We start from the raw sequence: 15803 nt of genomic DNA, 5'->3' as shown, positions 1-15803 counted from the left end.
TGCCTTTTATAAAAGATCCTGTACATGTTTCAGTAGATTACTATCTAGGGATTAATAATAATAATACATTAAAATATAAACAAGGGTCGCCCCGTTGGGGGCTGCCCTGAGTCTTCGGAGAGGGACGGCATACAAATCTAATAAATTATTATTATTATTATTATTATTATTATTATTATTATTATTATTATTAGTCAATGAAGTGACTGTCAGATAGGTTAGCTGACTTTCAAGCACATTTTACCTGAAAAATCAATGTGTTCACAGCTGTATCTATGTTTATAAATCTTGGACAGTGAGATCATACTATTTATTTATTTATTGGATTTCCATTCACTCAATGTTCTCTCAACACATTCATTGGCCAGGGGGCAAGGATCTAATGGCCCCCAAGCCTGGCGGCATAAATGAGGAGGGTGGGGGCAGTACATATCTCCAGGGGGAGCTGATTCCCATGTTTATCTGTGTCTGTCCTCTTGACCAATTACCTGTCTATAGGGTTTTTTGAATGATTTTCCAGCAAAAGTGGCAGCAAAAGTAATTATCATCAGTTGACAATCAGAAACTAAACTGGGTCTGGAGAGGCTATACTGGGTTTAAAGCAGTGACCCAAGATCTAAACCTTTGATTTGTGGTTATATGGATAATGCTGAATGACTGCAGCAGATATAGGTGGGAATATGATGATAAATTCATTGCTTTCTGATCAGCTTGGTGTGTGTCTGTGCATGTGTACACCGACCTACCCACCAGTGGTGGGTTGCTCCCATTTGGCTCAGTTCAGTGAACCAGTAGCAGAGGCAGCGGGAGGCTCCGCCCACCCAGCCAGGATGCCTGCACAAGCAAACTGGTAGTGATGGGATGTACAACCCACTACTGGCATACACACACTGATGGACTCCTACAGATACGGTCAGGTACGCAATAGCGGTAGAAAAAATTTGCATTTTTTCTTTTTTTCCCTTCTGGGCTCTGGGTATGTTTTTCCTATTGCAGTAAATGAGGTTGAATGTGTATAATTTTATAAGAGCTATGCATGCGTGTGTGTGTACATAGACACATATTTTAGATAGTAGATAATGTATATTTTTGTGTGCCTGTGTGTGTAATATGTACGTACACATATGGCGTATATACATAGAATTAAAGAGTATATCATTATCATTATCATTATCATTATCATTATCATTATCATTATCATTACCATCACCATCACCATCACCATCACCATCACCATCATCATCATTATTATTATTATTATTATTATTATTATTATTATTATTTTGGATGTTCAGAAATAATAAACAGATAGGAAAATTGTATCTCTTTGAGGCGAGGAGAGGCCAGGCACCCTAACCCTAATCCAAATCCTTGACATGGGTGACCTCAAGTTTAAGCCACCTTTAAGCCAGTCACATGACCGTTAAGCCATCCCGGTCACATGATCCGCAAGCCACTCCCACCTGTTCACATGGCCGGCAAGCCACACCCACAAAATAAGCCATGCTCACAGTGTGGTAGTAAAAAAAATTGTAGCCCTTCACTGCATACACGCATGTGTATGGGCGCACACACAAACACACACGCACGCACACAGGATGTAGTCTGACTTGGTATAAATACAAGGAACTGGCCTTCAGCCCTTTGCTTGTCAACAGGGACATGATTCCTGCTTAGGCTTTACCTTCTCTGATTTCAGATTGTTCCAGGTCCAGCCGCTGACCTCAAAAACCCTGAGCTTGGGAATACGACACACTCCCACGTCTAGACATGACTCCAGCTGCCTGAGACCTTGGCTTGGCAAAGTTAAAAGACCTGAGCTGTGTATCTCTCTCTTAGTGAATTTGGATTAGATCAAGCCAACAATATGCAGTCCCTACTCCAAGAAATTCACAGTGGTGTGTACCGCAAAGTAGCATTAGAATAATGTTCAGCATGCAAATCATTTCTGGTCTTCTCATCCTACATAACAATAAGTGTCAGTAATTTACGTCTAGCTTCCAGGCTTAGCTGAAATTAAGTGATTTGTCTAAAGACAGGCAATATGTACATGGCTGAAATGGAAGGGATCCCTCTTCTCCTCCGAGCAAGTCAACTGCTAAATAAACTTTAGCCCAAAACAAAATGGGCCAAATACCCACATTGTTATACTGGGACCAGGAGCAGATTTAAGATGAAGTGATGATTTGCTCATCTTTTTCTTTAAATAGGCAAAGTCGTCCATTTCATAGCTTTGATACATCACCTGCACACATGATTTATTTCTGTCACTTAACACTATGCAGTTGTACGCAAGGATCTGATTATACAGTAGTTATTCAGAGGGACATGGTTTGGGAAGTGGTGAGGAATGGGCCCATTTTCTAAATATATATATTTCAGCTCTTGGGAGAATTGCCAGGAAAATTCAGGCAAAAGGAAGAACAGGAAAAGGAACATGATATTACTGAAGGGAAAACCAAATACTGTAAATGTGATGCCCCTGCTATTTTTCAGGAAAGAATACTATAGCCAGGCATATTATTTTACAAAAAAGATTGAACATAAAAAGCAATTTTTTCTTTCTTTCTTTCTTTCTTTCTTTCTTTTTTATTTCTTTCCTTCCTCCCTTTTCTTTTTTCTTTTATTTTCTTTCTTTTGTGTGGGAACCTAAGCATAACCCATAGAATCATCTGCTACAATGTTCTTCCTGTCAACGACTACTTCAGCTTCAACCACAACAACACACGAGCACACAATAGATACAAACTTAAAGTAAACCGCTCTAAACTCAATTGCAGAAAATTTAGTAACTGAGTAGTTGATGCATGGAACTCACTGCCAGACTCTGTAGTATCATTACCTAACCCCCAAAACTTTACCCTTAGACTATCTACTGTTTACCTCTCCCGATTCCTAAGAGGTCAGTAAGGGGCTTCCATAAGTGCACCAGAGTGCCTTCCATCCCCTGTCCTAATGTTTCTCTGTTACTAGTATCATGTATATATAAATATTATATCTTTGTATACCACCAATACGTACGTGACAAAACAAACAAATAAAATAAATAAATTTTAGAAAACAATAAATAGTGCTTTCTTATAGAAGCTCATTTTGAAGATTCTAGTATTTAAAGCTACCAAGGAAAATAACAGTGGCATCAGATTAAATTGAACAATTGTTGAAACAGAGATAATTTGTAAGCAAACAAAGGAAAATGAGAGCCAGTTTGGTCTAGTGATTTAAGGCATCAGGCTAGGAACCAAGAGACCAAAATGCCTTAGGCATGAAAACCAGTTGGGTGACTTTGGGTCAGTCTTCCTCTCTCAGAATAACCTACCTCACAGAGTTGTTGTGGGGAAAATAGGAGAAGAAAGGTATGATTTCTACCTTGAGTTATCTATAAAATAATAAAATGAGACTAAAAAGAGGAGACACTGTTGGAGGTGTTTGATTGGATAAGAAGGTCTCATCCTGTGCCATCTATTTTCCTGGCTGTAATTTTTATTTAGGTTTTAAAATTTTAAATAATGTTATATTTATCTTTTTACTCTTTGTAAGGCCACCCAGAGTTGTTTTATTGGAGATACGGGGAGCATCTAAATTTAGTAAAATTAAAAAATTAAAATAAAACTAAAAATACAGGAAATTTAGTGGAGAAGCTGAGTTGTTAAAATGATTTTTTTAAAAATACTCTGCTCGTTTTCTGCTATTCGGTTTTCACTTCCCCCTTTCTTTCTCTCTCTGTCTGTCATTTGTCATCTTCTCTTCCCCAGGCAAGACCAACTGCTTTTGTCAGAGCTCTGCTTCAAGCCAGGACTGAGTGCTTCAGAGGGCATTTTGTTGAAGGCCAGTTACAGCTCTAGAAATGGAGATTGTCCAACTCTCCTCTAAATCATGTCGTTGATAGTGTATGACACACAGGACTGTTAATTCAGACATCTTTCAATGCTGGTTCTGGAATAACAACCATGAGATACTCCTCATATTATGCATGTCTGCTCTCAGGTTACAGCGGTACATTCATTCACCTTAAAAAATATCCATGTACCAGGAAACTAAGACCAACTGCAAGTTAATAACTTGTGTGTTTATTTTATTTTTATTTATTTTATTTTATTTATTGGATTTGTATGCCGCCCCTCTCCCCAGACTCGGGGCGGCTAACAACAATGATAAAAAACAACATGTAACAATCCAATTTAATAAAACAACTAAAAACCCTTATTATAAAAACCAAACATACACACAAACATACCATACATAACTTGTAATGGCCTAGGGGAAGGAATATCCTAACTCCCCCATGCCTGGCGACAAAGGTGGGTCTTGAGTAATTTGCGAAAGACAAGGAGGGTGAGGGCTGTTCTAATCTCTGGGGGGAGTTGATTCCAAAGGGCCGGGGCCGCCACAGAGAAGGCTCTTCCCCTGGGGCCCGCCAAACAACATTGTTTGGTCGACGGGACCCGGAGAAGGCCAACTCTGTGGGACCTTATTGGCCACTGGGATTCGTGCAGTATATACTGCGTGTCTGCTGCATTACAAGTAATAAACGCTACCATTTTTTGTGTTTTCTATATAATAGAGTTTTGGGGCAGGATAGAGCAGGGCTGTCAAATTCGTGGTCCACGGGCAGGATGTGCCACAGGCTGACCACACCCACGCCCGGTTTAGGAAAGGGGGAGAAAGTCACAATATGTCACATGACACTGCTGTGATGCCTCAAGCTTGACAATCCTGGGATAGTGGATCACATCTAAGATGCGACTTCCTGTCTGAATTTTGCAGCACTGTCTAAAGTTCTGGAAATAGCTTGGAAAATTCAGGAATCTTTTTGCCATCGACTATGCAACCCACACAGATTCTATAATGTCCTAAGTCATCCTCTAGCAGTATGTTTTGATCTGTGGAGACCAGTGTATGTTGAAACATCTCTTGCACCTGGATTTTGGATTTCAGGCAATCTGGCATGATATATCACAGTGATGGCGAACCTAATAAAAGTATTTATAACTGTCCAACAACACAGACTTCAGAGGATGAGCAGAACTCAGAAAAAACTATTACTGCCAACCTGCCTTCACTTATCATATATATTTTCTTTCTTTCATATATCCTCTCCTCTAAGTTCACTTTACCCTTATATATATTACTACATGTCTATTTTTCTTCCTATGTATTTGTGTATTGGACAAATGAATAAATAAACAAATAAAATAAATAAAGGATCTGTATAGTGCATGTATCAAAATGAGGGCTGTGAAAATATTTACTGATCCCTCGCATCCTAGAAACTTCAAATTGTGCAGAATGCAACTGCGCAAGCGGTTATGGGTCTTCCTAGATACACCCATGTTTCTCCAACACTACGTGGACTGCACTGGTTGCAGACTGGTTTCCGGTCACAATTCAAAATGTTGGTGATGACCTACAAAGCCCTACATGGCATCAGACCAGATTACTTATGGAACTGCCTTCTGTCGCATAAATTCCAGCGGCCAGTTAGGTCCTACAGTTGGCCTTCTCCAGGTCCTGTCAACCAGACAATGTCATTTGCTGGAACCTGGGGAAGAGCCTTCTCTGTGTGGGTCCCAGCCCTCTGGAATCAACTCCCCCCAGAGATCCACACTCCTCGCCTTCTGCAAGAGTCTCAAGACTCACCTATGTCGCCAGGCCTGGGACAATTAGATCTAGACTCCCTGACCAACAAATGTGATGCATGGTGTGATTGAATTGACTGATTGATTAATATACTGGGTTTTTAGCTGTAGTTTTTTAATGCATTAGATTTGTTTTATACGGTTTGCTTTTACTCTGTATCCTGTGAGCAGCCTGAGCTCTTGGAGAAGGGCGGCATACAAATCTAATAAATAAAATACAGTAATAATAAAAATAAATAAATTGTTTCGACTCCTAGTCTCCTACCCTCAAAATGACACCGTAGAGAACTGCACACCAACACAGCTAGACACAAGAACATTTTTTCCCGAACACCATCACTCTGCTAAACAAATAATTTCCTCACCACTGTCAAACTATTCTCTAAGACTGCATTACAATTTCTATTAGTCTTCTTGTCATTTCTATCACTCATCTCCTCCCACTTATGACTGTATGTATACAGACTATACGACTGTAACTTGTTGCTTGTATCCTTACGATTTATATTAATATTGTTTCCTGATTGCTTATTTGCATCCTATGGCAATAGTTAAGTGTTGTACCTCATGATTCTTGACAAATGTATCTTTACTTTTATGTACACTGAGAGCATATGCACCAAAGGCAAATTCCTTGTGTGTCCAATCCCACTTGGCCAATAAGAAATTCTATTCTATTTATCCCAGTATTTTGTTTGTTTGGGTACTCTCAAGCCTTACTTGTTTTCTTTAGCCTTTGGCAGCTTTCAATGACCAAACCGGTTTTTCAAATCTGATCTAAGTATATGACACAAATATAGGGCGGTTGCCTCTAAAACAGCTACCCAGAAGAGAATAGTGGAATGGCAGTGAAAGTAATTAAAATGTTTTTCTTTCTTTTCCATTTTTTTTCTAAATCTACAAGATGAAATAAAGGACATATCTCACATACTAAAGATTGAGATCAATGCCAAAAGAATATTAATATTAATTTTTGGATGGATATCAAACATAATATGGCTATCACACCTGAGCAGCAAAAATATAGACAACCACTAGAATGTGGCCAAGAACAAATTATTGCTTATTTCTATATAAAGAGTGCCTGATCCACAAACACAAGGTAAAAGAAATGATCTATGTCTGAGTGAATATTTTATAATTGGCTGATTACTTTGATCAAACAAAACAAAGTTAGAATGGAAGATCTTAACAGAGAACAGAACTCTCTGATCTGTTCCAAAATTTGGAACATTGGCGGAAAATAATTTTTGTCTTGTGGTGTATTAGCACAAAAAGCTGCTATGTGGGGGGGGGAAAGGAAGAGGGGTGATGCTAATTTAGAATCTGTTTTCTTAATAAAAGAACCAAGACTCTTATAGCAATTTTTAAAGATATTAAAGGCACCCTTATAAATGTATTATCTCAAACACATTTGTGGATCCCAATTCACTGTATGAGGTGCATGGAGATAATGAAAAAAAAAAGGATGAAGAGAAAGGTGAGTAACAATATGTATTTAGAAGTGACCAAATATGACAGAACACCAGGTGGGAGACAGATAATCTTAAATTGAAGAGCTACTTAATATTTTTTTTGTGTAATAAGAAACCTTGGCCTTTGTTTAATTCTCAAGTGGTATTAAATCTCCTGAACAATTCTAGCTCAGCAGTTTTGAGAAGGGACTGGTCTTTAATCTCCTTTTCTCACTCTGATGTCAGTGACAGTTTGTCTAAGGGAGTTAAAATGCTGCTTCTCTGAATTTTGAGTATTGCTATTAGCGGTGTGAGACTGTGCTTGTTTATTGCTTCTGAGCCAATGTCTCTCAACCTTCTCAGCTTTAAGATGTGTGGACTTTGTGCTGGCTGGGGAATGCTCAGAGTTGACATTCACACATCTTCAAGTTGCTAAGGATGAGAACTCCAGCTCTAAGGCATGGGTATTGTGAAATAATATTTGAAAGTAGATTTTGTTTTCTCAATACCAGTGATGCCTTCCTGGGTAAAGTGCATTATTTTCATGTAGTCAGTTTCAGATTTCATCCATACTATATAGTAAAGTGACCAGATTTTAACATTGGTAAAGAGGGAAACCATTGAGCAGGGGAGGGGGAGTGCTGTTAAAAAGTTTCTCTCTCTCTCCCTTTCTCTCTCTCCCTCCCTCTTTCTCTCTCTCCCTCCCTCTTTCTCTCTCTCTTTCTCTCTCTTTCTTCCTTTCTCTTTTTTCTTTCTCTTTCTCTCTCACTTCCTCCCTCTTTCTCTTTCTTTCTCTTCCTCTCTTTTTTCTCTATTTCTCTCTCCCCCTCTATTTCTCTCTCCCCCTCTATTTCTTTCTTTCTCTCTCTCCTTCTTTCCCTCCCTCTTGCTCTCTTTCTTTCTCTTCCTCTCACTCTCTCTCTTTCTCTCTCCTTCTTTCCCTCCCTCCTGCTCTCTATCTTTCTCTTCCTCTCACTCTCTCTCTCTCTCTCTTCATGATGCTTGGACCTGGTAGGCGTGCTCCTTCATACAGCCAGCAGATGGGAACATCAACAGAGTGCCCGGCGTGCCGCCAATCAACCCCTGAGCAGCAGGAGCACCTGATGAAGAAGAGGGCTGGGACGGCGAATCCGCTGCTTCAGCTTCTATGGGAAGCCGCCCGGAACTTGCCAGCCACCACACCCATCCTCTCTCTCTCTCTCCCTGTGAGGGGGCACGGTGTCAGCCGCTCAGGCAGGCTGAGGAGAAGCGGCAGCGGCGCCTCTTTAGCAGCATCAACCTCCCCTACGCCCATCCCAGCCCCCGAGAGTTGAAGCTGTGCTGCTTGCCGGCTGATCCCTTCAAGCAACTCGATTGCATGGCAAGCAGCTCCAACGCAATCTCCAGCCGGCGTTCAAGCCGCTGGCTGGTATGTCAAAAAGGCGGGACTTTTTAAAAACCCAGCATGATGTGGGACAAATGGGCAAAAAGCGGGACTGTCCTGCAGAAATCGGGACACCTGGTCACCTTACTATATAGCCGTGATGATGAACCTATGGCACACATGCCACAGACGGCACACAGAAACATATCTGAGAACATGCGAAACATTGCCCTATGTCAGTTCCAGCTGCTGGCCAGATGATTTTTGGCCCTGAGTTTTCCCCCTCCCCAGGCTCCAGGAGGCTTCCCTGAACTCTCCAGAGTGTGAAGAACGGCCCAACAAGCAAACTGGAAGTTTGGAAAAATGGACTTCCGGTTTGCCTGTTAGGCCATTTTTCACCTTCCGGGAAGGATGAGGATGAAAAACAGCCCAACAAGAGGCACATGCATGGGGGTGTGTGCATGGACAGTGTGGCACACACAAGGGGGTTGTGTGCTGGCACGCACACATGCCAGCATGCACAGGCACTCCCAAACATAAAAAATCGACTTGCAATACTTTTGCTGAAAAAAAATGAGTCTTTTGATCAATTTGTCTCATTTTAATATCACAAGAAATATATTTAACACTGTCTATGTCAAATACTTTGAAACAATGAGCTGCTTTAATTAATATCACTTCGCATCCAAATATTCAACCAATGTACTGATCAGTAATTTTTTACCCGGAATGATTGCAAAGTGTCAATTGTCCATGCAAACATGAATGTAATTTAAATTCCCATTTGCAAATCATCCAATAAGTCTTGAAAATTTGGCAATGAAAAAAACAATTTAATTTGGCCAAAAGAAAGCCCAAAGCATTGGGAAAGAAGTTATATATTTTCATAAAAAGTACAAAGATTGGGTTCTTTTTTGTAAAAATAGCTAAATTCTTATTCTGTAATAATCCACATAACCATTATTAACAAGATTATTACATTGTCTTTATTTCTAATATTTACTTTTCCATACTGCATTTTAAGCGTCACTTTTACACAGCTTGCCTGGATAAATATTTGGGGTTCAATTCACTAGAGATAAGTACAGTGTAAACTCATTTATTTTTATAAGGAACATTTAAGCAAGATGTTAATGCTCTCGCTGAAATCAAGAAGCGTTAACAATGAATATTATCTTAAACTGGACTGTACTCTTAACAGGGTAAGTCCTCTTTTATATTTTGCTCATAAAAACTCTTTTTAGAGTGTAGAGTACAGTCTTGCACTCACTAACCTCTTGCTGTTGATTAGATTATGTTGCACAAGTTCAGGCACAAATATTTAATCAGACTTTTCTGTGGCTGCCAACTCTCCCAGTCCTGTTGCTCCATAGCAAGGACTCTACTGTTCCTGCATTAAACAATCACCTTCCTTAAAAACAAAATGCAATCTATAAACATTCCGCCTCATTTCACTTCCAAGCCGTTTGCAGTGAAAGCAAAAGCTATCTCTGTTCCCCTCAGTGCTTTATTTAGAAAAGATTAATTCAAAGCTGTGAAATAAAACTGTGTTGAGTGACAGTTCCCAGAAGAACAGCTGCCAACATTAGATTTTCATCATTGCCTGGCCAATGAGATCTGCTTCAGGTCAGTTTTTTCCACTGGCACAATGCCTCAAGGAGGAGAGTTAGGGTTCACCTTCTGACAACTCCCATTTGTACCTAGGGGCCTTATGAATTGAACTGTGACAGCATCCAAAAGAAGGTACCATATTCACCTTGTGCTTTGAAGTGAAATCAGGTTCTTAACTAAAAACCGTGGAGATCAATGTATTATTATATTTAACGAGCTAGTATCTGGGATAGCATGCACTACAGTAACTGCTATTGCATATGAGCTATGTCCTGCTATGAAATATGAAAAAGTCTACAGTGATGAAAAAGTCTACAGGGTTGGGAGCCCTGGCTAGGAGGTTGTTATGTTTGCAAGTTGTTAGAATAAATGTGATCGCTGATTGGAGCAGGCGCGACCAATAAGAAGCCCGCAAGTGCAACCAATGGGAAGCCGAGGCGCAACCAATAAGGAGCCTCCAGGCGCAACCAATAGGAAGCCCCGGCGCGAAGTCTTGAAACATTGTCACCAATCCCAGCGCTGGTAACAAAGTATATAAGGTGCGGTTTTGGCCGCTTGTTTTAAGTCTCTACCTGCCTGCGAGCTGGTCACTTTAAAAGTTCCTGATTATTAAATAAAAGAGCTGTTACCCTCTTCATCGGCCTCCAGCATCTGATTTAACAGAGGTGATCTGAAGAAGCCACATTTGCAGTGCTTAGTGCAGGGGTATCCAACCTTGGCAACTTTAAGATTTGTGGACTTCAAAGCTGGGGAGTTGAAATCCACAAGTCTTAAAGTTGCCATGGTTGAAGACCCCTGCCTTATTGTTGCATCCTAGTTCTATTCTGGCACGCTTTGTCACTTCTTCTCTTATCTATCTATCTATCTATCTATCTATCTATCTATCTATCTATCTATCTATCTATATATCTATCACATTTTTTTTTGAGCTGCCCATCTCCGAGAGGGACTCTGGGCATTGTACGATAAAATGTTAAAATATAAAAACAGGATATAAGTATTTTAAAGAGCTAAAGGTTCAAGGATGATTGAAACCTCTTGAAAGTTAGTTTAAAAAGCAGGGCTCTTGGAGTGCCAACTAGCCCCAAACAAGGCTACAAAGCCATATTTTAACTCCTTTTTGGAAGGCCAGAAGAACAGGGACCAGCCTCACCTCGAGGGGGAAATTATTCCATAGGGTGGGAACATATGAGTCTACCACATCTGCACACTCCCTCTCTTCTAGGTTGCCCCATTCAGACGTCCTCCTATTTCTTGAAATTATGCTTCCCAGCATTCCTAATCAGAATTGTCTTTAGTCATGTTGATTAAGAATTTTAGAAACTATGATCTTCATAGTTTTTGAGACTGTTCAATTCATTAGTTCTATCTTATTTTCCTCAACTTACTTGATAGCAATGTTGCACTTTTTTTTTCTTATATCTTTTTTTGTGAACTTCTAAAAGATTTTGGATGTGTTACAGAATAATGTTGCACTTGAGCGATTTTCTTTTCAATTGTCCTCACCTTCTTTAGGATCAGGAGGCAAATATAATTGCAAAACAAGCCTTTGCTTTCTATTTTATTTCAAAAATTCTAGTGCTGATTTTAGGGCCCAAGTTCTAGATTTTTGCCTGGTAATCCTATTTGTATAGTTAGTAGCAGGGGTGGGCTACTCCCCGGACGAGGGGGAACACAGTGGGATAGCAGAGCACCCCAGAGCACCCAATTTGCACTGAAAGATGTTGAAAGCAAATGCAGGGCATCCTGCATAAGCCATGCCCACAGTGTGGTAGTAAAAATGTTGGTAGCCCTTCACTGGTTAGTAGTCTGTACACTGGTAGTCCTTGCTAAATGGCCATAATTGGGAGCAACAACTGAGTCATTAAGCAAAGTGATCATTAAGTAACACCACAACTTTGCTTATTTATTTATTTATTCATTTGTCCAATACACAAATACATAGGAAGAAAATAGACATGTGGTAATATATATAAGGGTAAAAGTGAACTTAGAGGAGAGGATATATGAAAGAAAGAGAATATATATGATAAGTGAGAGAAAGGAAAGACAATTGGACAGGGGACGAAAGGCACACCAGTGCACTTACTGGCCTCTTACTGGCCTCTTAGGAACCTGGAGAGGTCAATCGTGGAGAGTTTAAGGGAGAAATATTGGGGGTTAGGGGTTGACACAATTGAGTCCGGTAATGAGTTCCACGCTTCGATAACTCGATTGTTGAAATCATATTTTTTACAGTCAAGTTTGGAGCGGTTCGTATTAAGTTTGAATCTGTTGCGTGCTCTTGTGTTGTTACGGATGAAGCTGAAGTAGTCATTGACCGGTAGGATGTTGCAGCATATGATCTTGTGGGCAATACTCAAATCATGTTTTAGGCACCGTAGTTCTAGGCTTTCTGGGCCCAGGATTGTTAGTCTATTTTCGTAGGATATTCTGTTTCGAGTGGAGGAGTGAAGGGCTCTTCTGGTGAAATCCCTTTGGACATTATCAAGGGTGTTGATGTCTGAGATGTGGTATGGGTTCCAGACAGATGAGCAGTAGTCTAGGATGGGTCTGGCAAAAGTTTTGTAGGCTCTAGTGAGTAGTGTGAGATTGCCTGAGCAGAAGCTGCGTAGGATCAGGTTAACAACTCTAGAAGCCTTTTTGGCGATATTGTTGCAGTGGGCTTTAGCACTTAGGTCATTCGATATTAGTATTCCAAGGTCTTGCTGCCTTACTTCAGCTTTCCTTTGCTTTACAGAACTGCAAAAGACAAAAATGCAAAGATTGGTTGCAAAGTTACTGTTTCATTACTATGAAAGTAACTATGAACTGCCATTAAATAAAGCAGCCACTAAAGAAGGACTATCTGTAATAATATGACGTCACTCTTGGAGTTAATAGATATGCTGATGGAAAATCCAGAATTCCCATCCATAAAGGCTACTGCAAAGTTATTATTAGACATTTGTTTTGCAAACTGCAGTGGAACAGATCAAACTTTCCTACCGGAGGCTGGCTGCTTACTGTGCTTAGTCTTCCACTGAGGGAATCCAGAGCCTGCCAATTGCATACTAGACAGATGGTCATGTAACACGACTTGGCTATAACCATGAAACTACTTGGTCCCCAGAAGTTCTTGTTCCTGTAAGTGAATAAACATATCATAAAACCAAAGAAACAAGCTCTGAGACAACACAGACACCTAGCAGGCCCTGTTGAAAGGAAATGGTTTCATAAAAGGTTAGAACATGCATTCCTAATTAAAATGAGGCATAGCTATTTTTGTGGTTCTGTATTACAACTGGTGTTTCAGAAAACATTGCACTAAGATTAAATTAAATTAACGAGAGTCAGTAGAGGTGAATATGCTGGCTTAGAAAGCAAGACACTGAGTTCTAGTTCTTCCTTAGCCATGAAAAATGACTGGGGGATTTTAAACCAGTCATTTTCTCCTACCTCAATGCACTTCAACAAGATGAAGCCTACAAATATCTGGGCATTTTAGAGTTGAACAAATCAAGCATGAGTAAGTAAAGAACAAATCCAAAATGTGAGAAAAATGCTGAAGACAAAATTGAATAGTTGTAACACCATGAAAGCCATCAATACCTTTGCCATATTGTTACATGATACACTGCTGGAATTATTGATGGATACAAGCAACTACACAGTTTAGACTAAAAATCTAATGACTATTCACTATATATTACATCCCCATAATGATATTGATAGATTATAATGGTTTACGACCGTATTACCTAACGGACTGTTTCTTGCTTCATATAATAATAATAATAATAATAATAATAATAATAATAATAATAATAATAATAATAATAATAAATTCGTGAAATATGAAGATCTAAAAATCGAGCTGCAACGACTCTGGCATAAGCCAGTGAAAGTAGTCCCAGTGGTACTTGGCACGCTGGGCGCAGTACCAAAGGATCTCAGTGGACATTTGAAAACCATCGGAATTGACAAAATCTCCATCTGTCAATTGCAAAAGGCCGCTTTACTGGGATCGGCAAACATAATTCGCCACTACATCACGCAGTCCTAGGTGCTTGGGAAGCGCCCGACTGGTGATGAAATACGAAATCCAGCATAGTGATCTCGTTTGCTGTGTTGTACTGACATAATAATAATAATAATAATAATAATAATAATAATAATAATAATAATAATAATAATAATTTATTAGACTTGTATGCTGCCCCTCTCCGGAGACTCGGGGTGGCTCACAACAACAACAACACAATATAAATACAAATCTAATAATTAAAACTATAGCTAAAACCCATTATCTTAAAACAAGTAGTAATACACAATCAACACTCAATATTACAATCATATCCACACATAACTTTTAATGGGCAGAAGGGGGGGCATGTGCTAGTTGCCCCATACCTGGTGACATAGATAGGTCTTAATATATCCCAACAGCTGGTCAGGACACAGAGTTGGCCTTCTCCAGGGGTCTGTCAACCAAGCAATGTCAGTTGGCAGGCCCTAGGGGAAGAGCCTTCTCTGTGGTGGCTCCAGCACTTTGGAATCAACCCCCTCCCCGAGATTCACACTGCTTCCACTCTCCTGGCCTTTTGGAAGATGCTGAAGACACATCTTTTCCGGCAGGCTTGTGGCTGTTGAATATAGACATTCTGCTCCAGTCCACGTTATGACAGAGACATGGATGAATGTGACTGAATGGTTTTAGTGACATGAGTTTTTAGGCTTGTTAAATTGGATTTTAGTATGTTTAATGGCTTTTAGTTTTAAATTGGCTTAGTTTCAACTTCAATTTCTACTATGTTATGTTTGTGTATTTATTTTTTATGTTGTAAGCCACCCTGAATCTCCAGAGAAGGGCAGCCTAGAAATTAAAATACATAAATAAATAAATAAATAAACAAACAAATAAACAAACAAACAAAACAAACAAAAACCAAATAAACATGCAAGCTAGCAAGCAAGCAAAAAAACAAAACAAAACCAGGACAAGTGTTCAGTTCATAGAATTCTTCCCTCTCTCAAATGCTTCTCCCTTCAATAAAGGAGGATATTTGTGTTCTGTCCTGAGATTTGCATGTTAGCTAGTAAGTCTTCAAACAGGTCCACTCTATTGAGCAGGAGATTGCTAATCGCTGATTGGTTTTTCTCAGCCGGAGCCCCCTACTTACATAGGAGCCACCGGCTGGATGTTTGCTGGAGTTCTCACTATTCTTAATAAAGACTGTTGTCACTAGCAAGTCTCCTAATTCTTCAGTACCAGAACGCAACAATTTGTATCTCAGGATTGAGATGAGGGGTCCTGGGTGCTTTCTGAGCTTGGCTGTTTTCTTGTAGACTTTTCATTACCCAAACTGTACCATCATCAGTGTTGAGTAATGAAACACCTGCAAGAAAACAACCAAGTTCAGAGAGGTTCCCATCTTCAAAAAAAGAAAAAAAAAGGAACCAGGTAACTACAGACTGTTGTGGCTAGCTCTGGCCCAGCTCCTGCCCTAAGGAATGTTCAGGTGGATGTGGGGGAAATATCCACATGCCGCAGACCTGTTTTGCTCCTGATGGAATCTGCCAACGAAGCCTCCTCTGACCAAGGAAGCGTGAGTGACAGGGAAGAGGGGAGTTGGCAGACAGCCCAGGAGGAGATCAATCATCTGTATCATCCCTGGATTCTGAACAAGAATTAATGGCACATCCATGCATGCGTAGAATGATGCATAGGAGACAACAAGGATTATTACAAGAGAA

The sequence above is a fragment of the Erythrolamprus reginae genome, chromosome 2 (genome assembly GCF_031021105.1).
Source record: "Erythrolamprus reginae isolate rEryReg1 chromosome 2, rEryReg1.hap1, whole genome shotgun sequence".
Classification (NCBI taxonomy): domain Eukaryota; kingdom Metazoa; phylum Chordata; class Lepidosauria; order Squamata; family Dipsadidae; genus Erythrolamprus; species Erythrolamprus reginae.
Note: the sequence above shows the minus strand (reverse complement) of the source record.